The 13,793-nt window shown below is 45.5% G+C and overlaps 1 pseudogene; it reads left to right on the forward strand.

The window, feature by feature from the left end:
- The first annotated feature begins 1,959 nt into the window (after positions 1-1,959).
- On the forward strand, positions 1,960-2,797 carry LOC144785152 (transmembrane emp24 domain-containing protein 7 pseudogene; annotated as a pseudogene).
- The last annotated feature ends 10,996 nt before the right edge of the window (positions 2,798-13,793 follow it).

The following is a 13,793-nucleotide window of genomic DNA, read 5'->3' on the forward strand; positions in this document are numbered from 1 at the left end:
TGAGCTAGAACCAGGAGCCAGCATCCTGTGTAGTCGTATCTACGCCCTTACAGAAGCAGAAACCATTTATTTACAGCAATACCTGAAAAAAATGTTGGCTAATGGCTTCATTCGTCCGTCATCTTCACCAGCATCCTCACCTCTTTTTTTTATTCCGAAGCGTGAAAGAGGCTAAGAGCATGTATTGATTATAGGGCGATCAATCGTGTCACCGAGAAGAACAGATATCCCCTCCCCTTAATTCCTGTTCTGTTGGACCAACTGAAGGGAGCTACGGTTTTTACCAAGCTAGACCTCCGTGGAGCATATAATCTGGTGAGAGTGCGGGGGGATGAGTGGAAGACGGCCTTTAGAACCAAGTTCGGACTTTACAAATACCAGGTGATGCCTTTCGGGCTTTGTAATGCCCTCGCCTCATTCCAATACTTCATGGATGAAGTTTTGAGAGGATTACTGGATTTGTCATGTATCGTTTATATAGACGATATTCTTGTGTACTCATCTTCCATGGAAGAACACATCCCTCATGTGTCTGCAGTGCTGGAACGGCTACAGCGGTATTCCCTGTATGCTAAACTTGAAAAATGCTTTTTCACACTCCAGAAGTAGAGTTCTTGGGGTATGTCATCGGCTATGTTCCCAATAAGCCGCGCGGCCGCGCACTTCTGTAGCCCCAAGCGCGCAGTGCCATGTGTGGAGTGCGCACACACCGTACATCCCTCGAGAGCTTTCGCGCTGCCGCTTTTAAAAGGCGAGCGGCGCGAAAAACAGGCATTTCCTGATTGCGGTGGATGGAAGACTTTCCTGATTGCAGTGGACGGAAGACATCGAAAGTGATCACCTTGAAGTGGCAGGTAAGTTTTACAATCTGGGCACTTGCTTTTGTTGCTTCCCCCAGCAGCGAGACCTGCCGCCGGCGCTTTTGGATTCAGCTGAAGCGCACGCACTGTATCGTTTTGAATATATGCAACTTTTGCAGACAGGGTGCCAGCCGTGCGGTTGAAGACACTTCTTGAGAAGTCTTACATGTGGCTCTGAGGAGGAGAACCTTGATTTATTTATTTTTCCCAGTTATATAGCGCAAAATCGACCCGAAGGTATTGGAGCGCTAGCGCTGTACACGAGCAACACTAAAAACAACAAAAAAAACACTGTATAATGCATTTTCGTTTTTTTGACAGCCTGCTTTCTGCATTAAAGTTTGTGCGCAGGCAGGACCAGGTCTGGTAGGAGCATGAAAATAACAGTAGTAGGAAGCCATCTCCATCTAAGAGGTGACGCCGCAGCCGAGCTCAGTTTACACTTTTAATTTCCTTCGCTGCCGAGCTCCGTTTACATTGTTCATTTCCTTGCTCAAACAAGCCGCTGCACAGTGTCATTGCATTTGGTGGCCCACGCTGCAAATTTAATATGTTGTCTATGTAGCATTTTGCTCATTACTTATACGGGTCTTGTCATTTATGACAACATGTACTTTATTTAAATCGAAGTCCAGCGGCCGTGATTGGTGACGAGTTAAACAGCGCCGAGCAGGCTGAGGGCTTTTAGCACTCATTACTGGCAGGCATGCAGGAGGACACGGGACAGCGCGGGTGGTGCCGGGGGTTTTGGGAAGGGGGGGTACTTTTCCTTACCCCATCATGCCGGGCTTTTCTATTCCTGCTAAACTGCCACGTATGGGATCTCATTGCTTCCTGCTATCTCAGCTAGTGCCAAGAAGCCGTTTTTGGCATTTGAGCGCTTTAGAAGAACACCTAATATAATATATATAAAGAAAGTGTGACCAATGACAAAGAATTCAATGAAAAGAAGGCAACGAGGAGGGATATATGAGGGAGCGCTTCCGGAAGCCTTCCGCTTTCCGGCTCCCGTCTCCTGTCTCCCGTCTCATCTGCTGGTCTCAGCGCCTGGGGTACCACTGCAAGGGCTCTTCATATCAAGGCATTAAACGTGGTAACTATGATGCTGATGAGGATCGCGCCCATGTGGAGATTTGTTTGCTCTTTCCTTCTTTTTCGGGGTTACGCTGTTGCCTCGGAGATCACGTTTGAGCTGCCTGACAATGCCAAGCAGTGTTTCTATGAAGATATCGCTCAGGGCACCAGGTGCACTCTGGAATTTCAGGTGATCACTGAAGGCCACTATGATGTAGACTGCCGTTTGGAGGACCCTGATGGCATAGTGCTCTACAAAGAGATGAAGAAGCAGTATGACAGCTTTACATTTACTGCTTCTAGAAATGGCACATATAAGTTTTGTTTCAGCAATGAGTTTTCCATGTTCACACACAAAACCGTATACTTCGACTTCCAGGTCGGAGAGGATCCTCCCTTGTTTCCAAGTGAAAACAGAGTCACTGCACTTACTCAGATGGAGTCGGCTTGCGTTTCCATTCACGAAGCTCTGAAGTCTGTCCTTGACTATCAGACACACTTCCGTTTAAGAGAAGCTCAAAGCCGCAGCCTAGCAGAGGACCTCAATACAAGAGTGGCCTATTGGTCAGTAGGAGAAGCTGTCATTCTGCTGGTTGTGAGCATCGGGCAGGTGTTTCTTCTCAAAAGTTTCTTCTCCGATAAAAGAACCACGACAACACATGTTGGATCCTAACTAATATTTCGAGGTGCTTCACTTCTACCAACCATACACTATCTGCCCACTTAATGCCCATGGATACCTCTAAATTCAGACAAAACTATACATATTGGTAACATGCTTACCTTTTTTTCCCGAATTTACATTATGGAATACAGCAGCTCTATAAAAGTAGTAAAGGGGACTTTTTATTTGAAAGATTTGAACACAAGCACATTTCGCTATGTAAATGCAGATGGCCAAGTTGTGAATTTTTATGGCAAGATGTTTGTGTTAAACTTTATCAAACTTTAGTTTGTTATTTTGCATATACTATGAAACAAAATCCAGAGTAATCTTCATGCACTTATGTAAGAGTCCAAAATCGAAAAAAGTGCACAAATTGACATTTTTAGGGACTAGAAATATTGATATTTTCCGAACAGGTGAATGTTTTCTTATTAAGCAATCAAATTGGAATTTACTTCAAATACAATGTGTACATCACTGGTCGACCAAAAAAGCCAAATTATCTTATATTTTTTTATTTATTATTTTTGTAAGGTTACACTGGGAAAGGTCCACATCTGGTTCAAAGGCAATCTGGGTTAGTTTAAGGTTTTTATATGAATTAATTTGACCCAAGTTTGTTTGACAAGTTTTTCACCTATCCATTTACAACTAGTTTAATTAAATCATAATTTACGACCAATAAACATCCCGAAAACAGCAAAAATGATCAACTGATTTGCTGTGAACAGTAATTGATTGAATCGGTGTAACGTTCATACTGCAACTGAATTTATTTACTAAGTTTTTATTCTCTAGCTTCTCCCTTCTCCCCCAACTCCCATCTGCTTTAGGAAATTGCTTATTTTGCCTATTTCTGTACAGCCCATTTCACACTCTAACCTCAGCAAATGCATCTTTTGCAAATAGTATAATGTCATTGCAACCGTTGAATTCCAGAACAGTAATTGATGTAGTAAAGAAGGGGGTACAACAGTGGCTGTCTGCTATGCAGAACACTGGGTTTAGGGGTATTTTAGCTAGACAGTTGTTGGTGTTCCATTGAGAGATACTATTAATAGGAAAAGTAAAACATTATCTATACTTTGGCTGATCGGGTCACACTTCTGATGCAAATAATAAAATTACATTTCAAGGGAGTCTTATTTGTATTCTTTTACCTATTGCTAACAGTTAAAAACACGATGGCCCACATGCATCAAGCATTTTTGTATTCGCAAACGGTGCGATTCCTTAAAATCGGCCGTTTGCGAATGCAAAAGTGCTTTTTGGGATGCATGAAGCAATTTTAGAATTCGTAACATGTGTGCGAATTCTAAAATTGCGGGTGCTTTTAAGAAGTCGCAGATGTGCGATTTCTTAAAAGCAATGCATCATTTTTTTAAAAAGTGAAAATTCGCAAATAGGGTGCCAAATTTACCGAGTGGTTGAACCACTCGGTAAATTTGGAAAAAGTGTGTAAAATGTGTAAAATGTTTTTTTTTCAACATTCATGTTACGGACACACATGTCCTTAGGACATGTGTGTGTGCAACATGATGCGAAAAATACATTTCAGGGGTGCATGGGGGGGTCCTTTGGACCCCCCCTGCACCCATGAAATTTTCTAAGTGCCACTCGCAATTTCCATTGACTCCTATGGGCCTTTTGGCCCATAGGAATCAATGGGAATTGCGAAAATTAAGTTAAGAAATCGGTATTTCTTTGGGATTCGGTAAAAATTGCGATTTTTACCGAATCCCAAAAGAATACCGAAAATATTGATGCATATCATTTTGCATTTCTTAATTTGCGATTCCTTATTTTTCGCAAATTAAGAAATGCAAAAAGACACAATGATGCATGTGGGCCCATGTGCTTAAGGATCAAGGTACTTCTAGAGTTCCAATCTAAAATGGTTGATAAAATTAACAGTTTTCAACTTAAACGTAAATATGTAGAATTCTGTTTCTTTTAGATGGGGCCTGATCTTTAAACCAAAACAAAACCACTTGGACTATAGCTGGTCCTAATTTGCACTATATTGTCTCCCACTTCTCTTATGCAGCCCTTATTCAGATTATTGGCTGTAGAGTGGCCAACGTGCCACGTGCACACTTCACTGACAAATTGACCTTTGTTGAACATGCCACCGTTATGATGCAATAATACTCAATAGCTCCCCTTTCAAACGGAAACCTAGGGTGAAAGAGGTGCGATATAAATTTGGCCTTGATACATACAAAGTAAATACAGCCTATTTTTTTGCCCACAGTTGGTGCACTGGCACAAGGCAACTTGGGTATAGAATCATATTGAACATCACATGGGCTATTCCAGACATACACCAGGGCTTAAGTCATGTGCTGACTCACACCATTAAATATAGATAAATAGCAGGCAATGCTACTGAGCACACTGTTGTTGCTCAAAGCAAATAATTGAATAAGTTGGCTTTTGTAAATGAAAAAAAAAATGATATATGAGGGAATGTGGAAAGTGGAGAAAACGAAAGATAGTAGTGTAAAGAAGAGAAAAAAAACAAGAGAGTGAGAGAGAATAGAGTAAGAATTTTGGACAGAGAGAGGGATGGACATGAAAAAGGAGACAGGAGGAGTGAGAAGTGGGAGAGACAGGGTCGAGGAGTGTAGAGACAAGACACGGGAAGAACATTTGAAAGAGAAGGTGAGGGGGTAGCAGGATGAGAAGGAGAGACACTGTTGAGATGAACAGAGGAGACAGAAAACAGATCGGACAAGTAACAGAGTGGCGTGAGAAGAGGAGAGAGTCGGAAAAAGGCGCACCAGAGAGATCAGACACGAAGAGGATGAGACAGAAAGAGGTGAGAAGCTTCGGATAATTAGGCCGACATTAGAGAAGCATGGAGTAACAGGCGCCACAAAGAGGGGAAACTCCGCCAAGGGAGACAGGTAGGAGCAGACAGAGGTGGTGACGACTGGAGAAGAGGGAGGAAGGCTTGGTACAGAAGGATAGGCAGACATTCAGGGGAATGGAGGGTGTAGACATGGGGTTCCCCTTAAATTCTGTTTGTTGTTTTATATAGCACAGGCTTCACTCTGCAGGATTTTCAGAGCGCTGAACATAGTTTGTGTGAAAGCACCAGGCAGAAGTCAACCAAGTGTTAACTGGACACAGAGCAGAGAAAATACTACTTACATTACAGCTAGTGTTTGAGGAACGCATGTGGGTTCGTTGCAGTGATATAAGGGGTGGATAATAGGACATTAGGTTAGTTCACTGCAGTGTATGCTGGATATCAGTCTTCCAGTACACATGGGCAACAACTAGGCAGTTGTGCATTAACTGGTAGACGTGACACAGCAGATAACATATAGCCGTCCAAGATATGTATACAGGTGCGACAGCCTGGCACGGAGCCCAAAGTACAAGTGCCAACACCAAGAAATAAGGACGTGATTAGAATAAAGCAGCCTTTTGAGTGGGAAACAATTAGTCATACATTGATGACTGGATTGCAAACAATCCAGAGCACAAAGACAGCAGAATATGTGAGTGGGTAGCGTAAAGTACAATACTTTCCGTAGGCACCATGGGCCAAAGGAGCCCTGGATTAAATATTAGACATGATGTCACATATACATGCATCAGCTTCAGGTGTAGGTAAGGTAGAGCCTAGGATGAAGCAACACTTGCCAAGTACCGACATCAATAAATCAATCTATGAATCAACTAGAGCAGCAGTGCGTGTGAGGCATGCATATTCATGCAAGAGGGACGTATGAGCAAAGACTAGAGTAAAGGTTCAAAAGCATAGGAAAATGCACGAGGACAGAGTAAGACAAAACAACGCTGAATAGGGCATAATTGGTGAAAAGAGGCCTCAGAGGCTAGAGATTATTGGTAAAGGAATGGTAATGGGAGATGTTTGAGCCCAGAAATGGGGGAGGTTTGGTACACACAGAGCTCTGTTCCACAGCAGCGACTGGCGAAGACAGCGGCATGTACCAACTTGTGTCTTTGGGGTGGACGAGTCCCCCATCTATATGTCCAAGAGAGGGAATACCACACTTGTCAGAGTTCAGCCTACTCTAAACTGTACATGAAAGTTGCTAAAGAACTCCATGTGTGTGCAGTTCTGTGGGGCTGGTGCATACAGGCCTGAGGCAGACACACACAGACAGACACACACAGACAGACACACACAGACACACACACAGACAGACAGACAAACACACACACAGACAGACACACACCACAGACACACACAGACACACACACAGACAGACACATACACACACACACACAGACAGACACACACACAGACAGACACAGACACACAACAGACACAGACACACAGACAGACAGACACACACAAACAGAGACACACAGATAGACAGACACACAGACACACACAAACAGACAGACACACAGATAGACAGACACACAGACAGACACAGACAGACAGACAGACAGACACAGACAGACAGACAGACACAGACAGACACAGACAGACAGACACAGACAGACAGACACATAGACAGACACACAGACAGACAGACAGACACACACACACACACACACAGACAGCCACAGACAGCCCGAGAGGGCCGACCAAACACATCACAGAAGGTGTAATATATAATGCATATTTGTAGACCAGTTTAACGTAATGAATGCTAATAATGAAGCACGTGGGCACATGCCTATTTGCCTAAACTGGAATCCCAGGTAACTATTTGGGCGTTTTTCCTATTGGAGTATCTGGCCAGTCCCATTCATTGTTTGTAACTCGTAGAGCCTTTGCTAACCATCTTGTTTTAATTTGCAGGTTTGCAGTCTGTAAGGTATTTGGATTTGAATGGTCAGGCGTGAGTACCCACTAGACAAGGTAATTCTGTTTATGTTCCACATTTGATTTTGGGGGGTGCTGGGTAAATAGATTCACAATCTGCACCCCATTTCTTTTGCAGGTTTGTGAGACCGTGCTACAAATACAGTTGTACAGGCAGACGTGAGTAGAGGCAGAACAAACAGGTAATTGTTTGGTAGAGTTAAACTGTGGTGCAGCTTGTACATTGTAGTTTAACAACATACCTTACCTATGTTTTCTTCCGTTGCAGGTTCCGCAGACAGTACCGCACACATTTGAACGGGCATACGTGAGTACAAGCACAACAGGTAATTGTTTGGTAGAGTTAAACTGTGGTGCAGCTTGTACATTGTAGTTTAACAACATACCTTACATATGTTTTCTTCCGTTTCAGGTTCCGCAGACAGAACCCCACACATTTGAACGGGCATACGTGAGTACAAGCACAACAGGGAATTGTTTGGTCAAGTTAAACTGTGGTGCTTCTTCAACATTGTAGTATAACAACGTACCTTACCTTTGTTTTCTTCCGTTGCAGGTTTCGCAGACAGTACCCCACACATTTGAACGGGCATACTTGAGTACAAGCAGAACAGGTAATTGTTTGGTAGAGTTCCCTTATGGTGCACATAGCATATTGCTGTATCACAAATTCGCAATGTGCTGAAATAATCTTTACTTCTATTGTAGGCTCTACGGACAGTGCTACATTTAAGTTTGGCAGGGCAGGGCAGTGAACAGAAAAATCCAGGTAATTGCACTCTACGTTTTGCCGGCAAACCTTAGTACTATGTGAAACATTGCAAGCATGAGCATAGGCATCAACTTTAGCCATGTTCCTTTATTTTGCAGGCTTTGTGGCGTAGCAGGCTAAACCCAGTTCTCACAAATATGTTCAAGCGCAAAGCTGTACATTCTGCAGAGTGCGATGCTTCACCGCAAAGGAAGAAATGTTGCCTTGTATTCAAGGAAGAGTGGATGAAAGAAATTGTGGAGGCTGAGACACAGAAATCATGAAGCAAGGTTTGCGTCCAACTTGGGGAACTTTTTCAATACAGTCCAGACGTGGGTTTGATTTGCAAAACATGTGCCGAAGCCAAGATTGTTGGGGACTTTTCTACAGGGAAGAAATGGAGTGATGGCTGGAAACTGGATTACCTGAAACGCCATCTAATTAGCAAAGTTCATGAGTCTGCCATTGTGATATTGAGAAACAGAAGTGCTACTGCCAGGTTTGGTTTTGGAGTGCGGGCAGTGCTGACAGAAACTGCCACTGACAAAGCAAATAGAATAGAAGTAGTTGAACGACAAAGATCCCTGCCTAATGAAATAAAGATTCTCATCAACAACGTGTTGCAGGCAGTCAAGATGAACACTTCAATGTTATCTGTACAAGACATCCATGACCACCTAGCTTTGTATGTGAAGATACCAGACAGCTGGCGGAGCAAGAACTATGCCTTTGAGTCCCTTGAGGCCATCAATAGTGTGATACACTGTGAAGGTATGGCAGAACTTCGTAACGCTTTATATCACACACTGATAATTGATGAGAGCACAGATATTTTTGATACAAAAATGTTCATCCGGTACTTCAAGTTCCGACCTGTAACCTCAACAGAGCACAAAACACTGTTTGGGGGCATATTGAAGCTGACTAGTTGTAATGCTGATTCAGAAAAGGGGGTGGTGATGAACAGAGCGTCTGAATTAAGCAGACCACTCTTACCCAGTCCAAAGATCAGGGCTTGATCCATCACCGTTATTTAGCTCACTGCCCCATCCCAGCTCAGAACCTGGCTATATGCAAATTAGCCTGTCCCTGGCCCAGTGCATCATGGGAACAGGGCAGACCAAACTACCAAGCCAATTCTTCACCAGAAAGGAGACAAGCTACCGGGGACCGGTTTTTGGCATTTCAGCCTCGTCGGCCCGGCTTGCTTGAATCCTGATGGAGCAGTGAGCAAGGGACTCATGTCTGAGTATACCCAGCCACACCTATAGTGGCCAAAAACGATTCAGAAAAGGGGGTGGTGATGAACAGAGCGTCTGAATTAAGCAGACCACTCTTACCCAGTCCAAAGATCAGGGCTTGATCCATCACCGTTATTTAGCTCACTGCCCCATCCCAGCTCAGAACCTGGCTATATGCAAATTAGTCTGTCCCTGGCCCAGTGCATCATGGGAACAGGGCAGACCAAACTACCAAGCCAATTCTTCACCAGAAAGGAGACAAGCTACCGGGGACCGGTTTCTGACATTTCAGCCTCGTCGGCCCGGCTTGCTTGAATCCTGATGGAGCAGTGAGCAAGGGACTCATGTCTGAGTATACCCTGCCACACCTATAGTGGCCAAAAACGATTCAGAAAAGGGGGTGGTGATGAACAGAGCGTCTGAATTAAGCAGACCACTCTTACCCAGTCCAAAGATCAGGGCTTGATCCATCACCGTTATTTAGCTCACTGCCCCATCCCAGCTCAGAACCTGGCTATATGCAAATTAGTCTGTCCCTGGCCCAGTGCATCATGGGAACAGGGCAGACCAAACTACCAAGCCAATTCTTCACCAGAAAGGAGACAAGCTACCGGGGACCGGTTTCTGGCATTTCAGCCTCGTCGGCCCGGCTTGCTTGAATCCTGATGGAGCAGTGAGCAAGGGACTCATGTCTGAGTATACCCTGCCACACCTATAGTGGCCAAAAATGATTCAGAAAAGGGGATGGTGATGAACAGAGCGTCTGAATTAAGCAGACCACTCTTACCCAGTCCAAAGATCAGGGCTTGATCCATCACCGTTATTTAGCTCACTGCCCCATCCCAGCTCAGAACCTGGCTATATGCAAATTAGTCTGTCCCTGGCCCAGTGCATCATGGGAACAGGGCAGACCAAACTACCAAGCCAATTCTTCACCAGAAAGGAGACAAGCTACCGGGGACCGGTTTCTGGCATTTCAGCCTCGTCGGCCCGGCTTGCTTGAATCCTGATGGAGCAGTGAGCAAGGGACTCATGTCTGAGTATACCCTGCCACACCTATAGTAGCCAAAAACGATTCAGAAAAGGGGGTGGTGATGAACAGAGCGTCTGAATTAAGCAGACCACTCTTACCCAGTCCAAAGATCAGGGCTTGATCCATCACCGTTATTTAGCTCACTGCTCCATCCCAGCTCAGAACCTGGCTATATGCAAATTAGTCTGTCCCTGGCCCAGTGCATCATGGGAACAGGGCAGACCAAACTACCAAGCCAATTCTTCACCAGAAAGGAGACAAGCTACCGGGGACCGGTTTCTGGCATTTCAGCCTCGTCGGCCCGGCTTGCTTGAATCCTGATGGAGCAGTGAGCAAGGGACTAATGTCTGAGTATACCCTGCCACACCTAAAGTGGCCAAAAACGATTCAGAAAAGGGGGTGGTGATGAACAGAGCGTCTGAATTAAGCAGACCACTCTTACCCAGTCCAAAGATCAGGGCTTGATCCATCACCGTTATTTAGCTCACTGCCCCATCCCAGCTCAGAACCTGGCTATATGCAAATTAGTCTGTCCCTGGCCCAGTGCTTCATGGGAACAGGGCAGACCAAACTACCAAGCCAATTATTCACCAGAAAGGAGACAAGCTACCGGGGACCGGTTTCTGGCATTTCAGCCTCATCGGCCCGGCTTGCTTGAATCCTGATGGAGCAGTGAGCAAGGGACTCATGTCTGAGTATACCCTGCCACACCTATAGTGGCCAAAAACGATTCAGAAAAGGGGGTGGTGATGAACAGAGCGTCTGAATTAAGCAGACCACTCTTACCCAGTCCAAAGATCAGGGCTTGATCCATCACCGTTATTTAGCTCACTGCCCCATTCCAGCTCAGAACCTGGCTATATGCAAATTAGTCTGTCCCTGGCCCAGTGCATCATGGGAACAGGGCAGACCAAACTACCAAGCCAATTCTTCACCAGAAAGGAGACAAGCTACCGGGGACCGGTTTCTGGCATTTCAGCCTCGTCGGCCCGGCTTGCTTGAATCCTGATGGAGCAGTGAGCAAGGGACTCATGTTTGAGTATACCCTGCCAAGGAAGCCCCCGGAAGCTTGTTTCCTTCCCAATATAAGAATTGGCTTGGTAGTTTGGTTTGCCCTGTTCCCATCATGCACTGGGACAGGAACAGACTCATTTGCATATAGCCAAGTTCTGAGCTGGGATGGTGCAGTGAGCTAAAAAACGGTGATGGATCAAGCCCTGATCTTTGGACTGGGTAAGAGTGGTCTGCTTAAATCAGGCACTCTGTTCATCACCACCCCCTTTTCTGAATCATTTTGTCCACCATAAGCGTGGAAGGGTATACTCAGATCGAGTCCCTTGCTCATTGCACCATCAGGATTCAAGCAAGCCGGGCCGACGACGCCTGAAATGGCAGAAACCGGTCCCCGGAAGCTTGTTTCCTTCCCAATATAAGAATTGGCTTGGTAGTTTGGTTTGCCCTGTTCCCATCATGCACTGGGACAGGAACAGACTCATTTGCATATAGCCAAGTTCTGAGCTGGGATGGTGCAGTGAGCTAAAAAACGGTGATGAATCAAGCCCGGATCTTTGGACTGGGTAAGAGTGGTCTGCTTAATTCAGGCACTCTGTTTATCACCACCCCCTTTTCTGAATCATTTTGTCCACCATAAGCGTGGAAGGGTATACTCAGATGTGAGTCCCTTGCTCATTGCACCATCAGGATTGAAGCAAGCTGGGCCGACGACGCCTGAAATGGCAGAAACCGGTCCCCGGAAGCTTGTTTCCTTCCCAGTATAAGAATTGGCTTGGTAGTTTGGTTTGCCCTGTTCCCATCATGCACTGGGACAGGAACAGACTAATTTGCATATAGCCAAGTTCTGAGCTGGGATGGTGCAGTGAGCTAAAAAACGGTGATGGATCAAGCCCTGATCTTTGGACTGGGTAAGAGTGGTCTGCTTAATTCAGGCACTCTGTTCATCACCACCCCCTTTTCTGAATCATTTTGTCCACCATAAGCGTGGAAGGGTATACTCAGATGTGAGTCCCTTGCTCATTGCACCATCAGGATTCAAGCAAGCCGGGCCGACGACGCCTGAAATGGCAGAAACCGGTCCCCGGAAGCTTGTTTCCTTCCCAGTATAAGAATTGGCTTGGTAGTTTGGTTTGCCCTGTTCCCATCATGCACTAGGACAGGAACAGACTAATTTGCATATAGCCAAGTTCTGAGCTGGGATGGTGCAGTGAGCTAAAAAACGGTGATGGATCAAGCCCTGATCTTTGGACTGGGTAAGAGTGGTCTGCTTAATTCAGGCACTCTGTTCATCACCACCCCCTTTTCTGAATCATTGTGTCCACCATAAGCGTGGAAGGGTATACTCAGATGTGAGTCCCTTGCTCATTGCACCATCAGGATTCAAGCAAGCCGGGCCGACGACGCCTGAAATGGCAGAAACCGGTCCCCGGAAGCTTGTTTCCTTCCCAGTATAAGAATTGGCTTGGTAGTTTGGTTTGCCCTGTTCCCATCATGCACTGGGACAGGAACAGACTAATTTGCATATAGCCAAGTTCTGAGCTGGGATGGTGCAGTGAGCTAAAAAACGGTGATGGATCAAGCCCTGATCTTTGGACTGGGTAAGAGTGGTCTGCTTAATTCAGGCACTCTGTTCATCACCACCCCCTTTTCTGAATCATTTTGTCCACCATAAGCGTGGAAGGGTATACTCAGATGTGAGTCCCTTGCTCATTGCACCATCAGGATTCAAGCAAGCCGGGCCGACGACGCCTGAAATGGCAGAAACCGATCCCCGGAAGCTTGTTTCCTTCCCAGTATAAGAATTGGCTTGGTAGTTTGGTTTGCCCTGTTCCCATCATGCACTGGGACAGGAACAGACTAATTTGCATACAGCCAAGTTCTGAGCTAGGATGGTGCAGTGAGCTAAAAAACGGTGATGGATCAAGCCCTGATCTTTGGACTGGGTAAGAGTGGTCTGGTTAATTCAGGCACTCTGTTCATCACCACCCCCTTTTCTGAATCATTTTGTCCACCATAAGCGTGGAAGGGTATACTCAGATGTGAGTCCCTTGCTCATTGCACCATCAGGATTCAAGCAAGCCGGGCCGACGGCGCCTTAAATGGCAGAAACCGGTCCCCGGAAGCTTGTTTCCTTCCCAGTATAAGAATTGGCTTGGTAGTTTGGTTTGCCCTGTTCCCATCATGCACTGGGACAGGAACAGACTAATTTGCATATAGCCAAGTTCTGAGCTGGGATGGTGCAGTGAGCTAAAAAACGGTGATGGATCAAGCTCTGATCTTTGGACTGGGTAAGAGTGGTCTGCTTAATTCAGGCACTCTGTTCATCACCACCCCCTTTTC

This window comes from Lissotriton helveticus, chromosome 10 (assembly GCF_964261635.1).
Source record: "Lissotriton helveticus chromosome 10, aLisHel1.1, whole genome shotgun sequence".
Classification (NCBI taxonomy): Eukaryota; Metazoa; Chordata; class Amphibia; order Caudata; family Salamandridae; genus Lissotriton; species Lissotriton helveticus.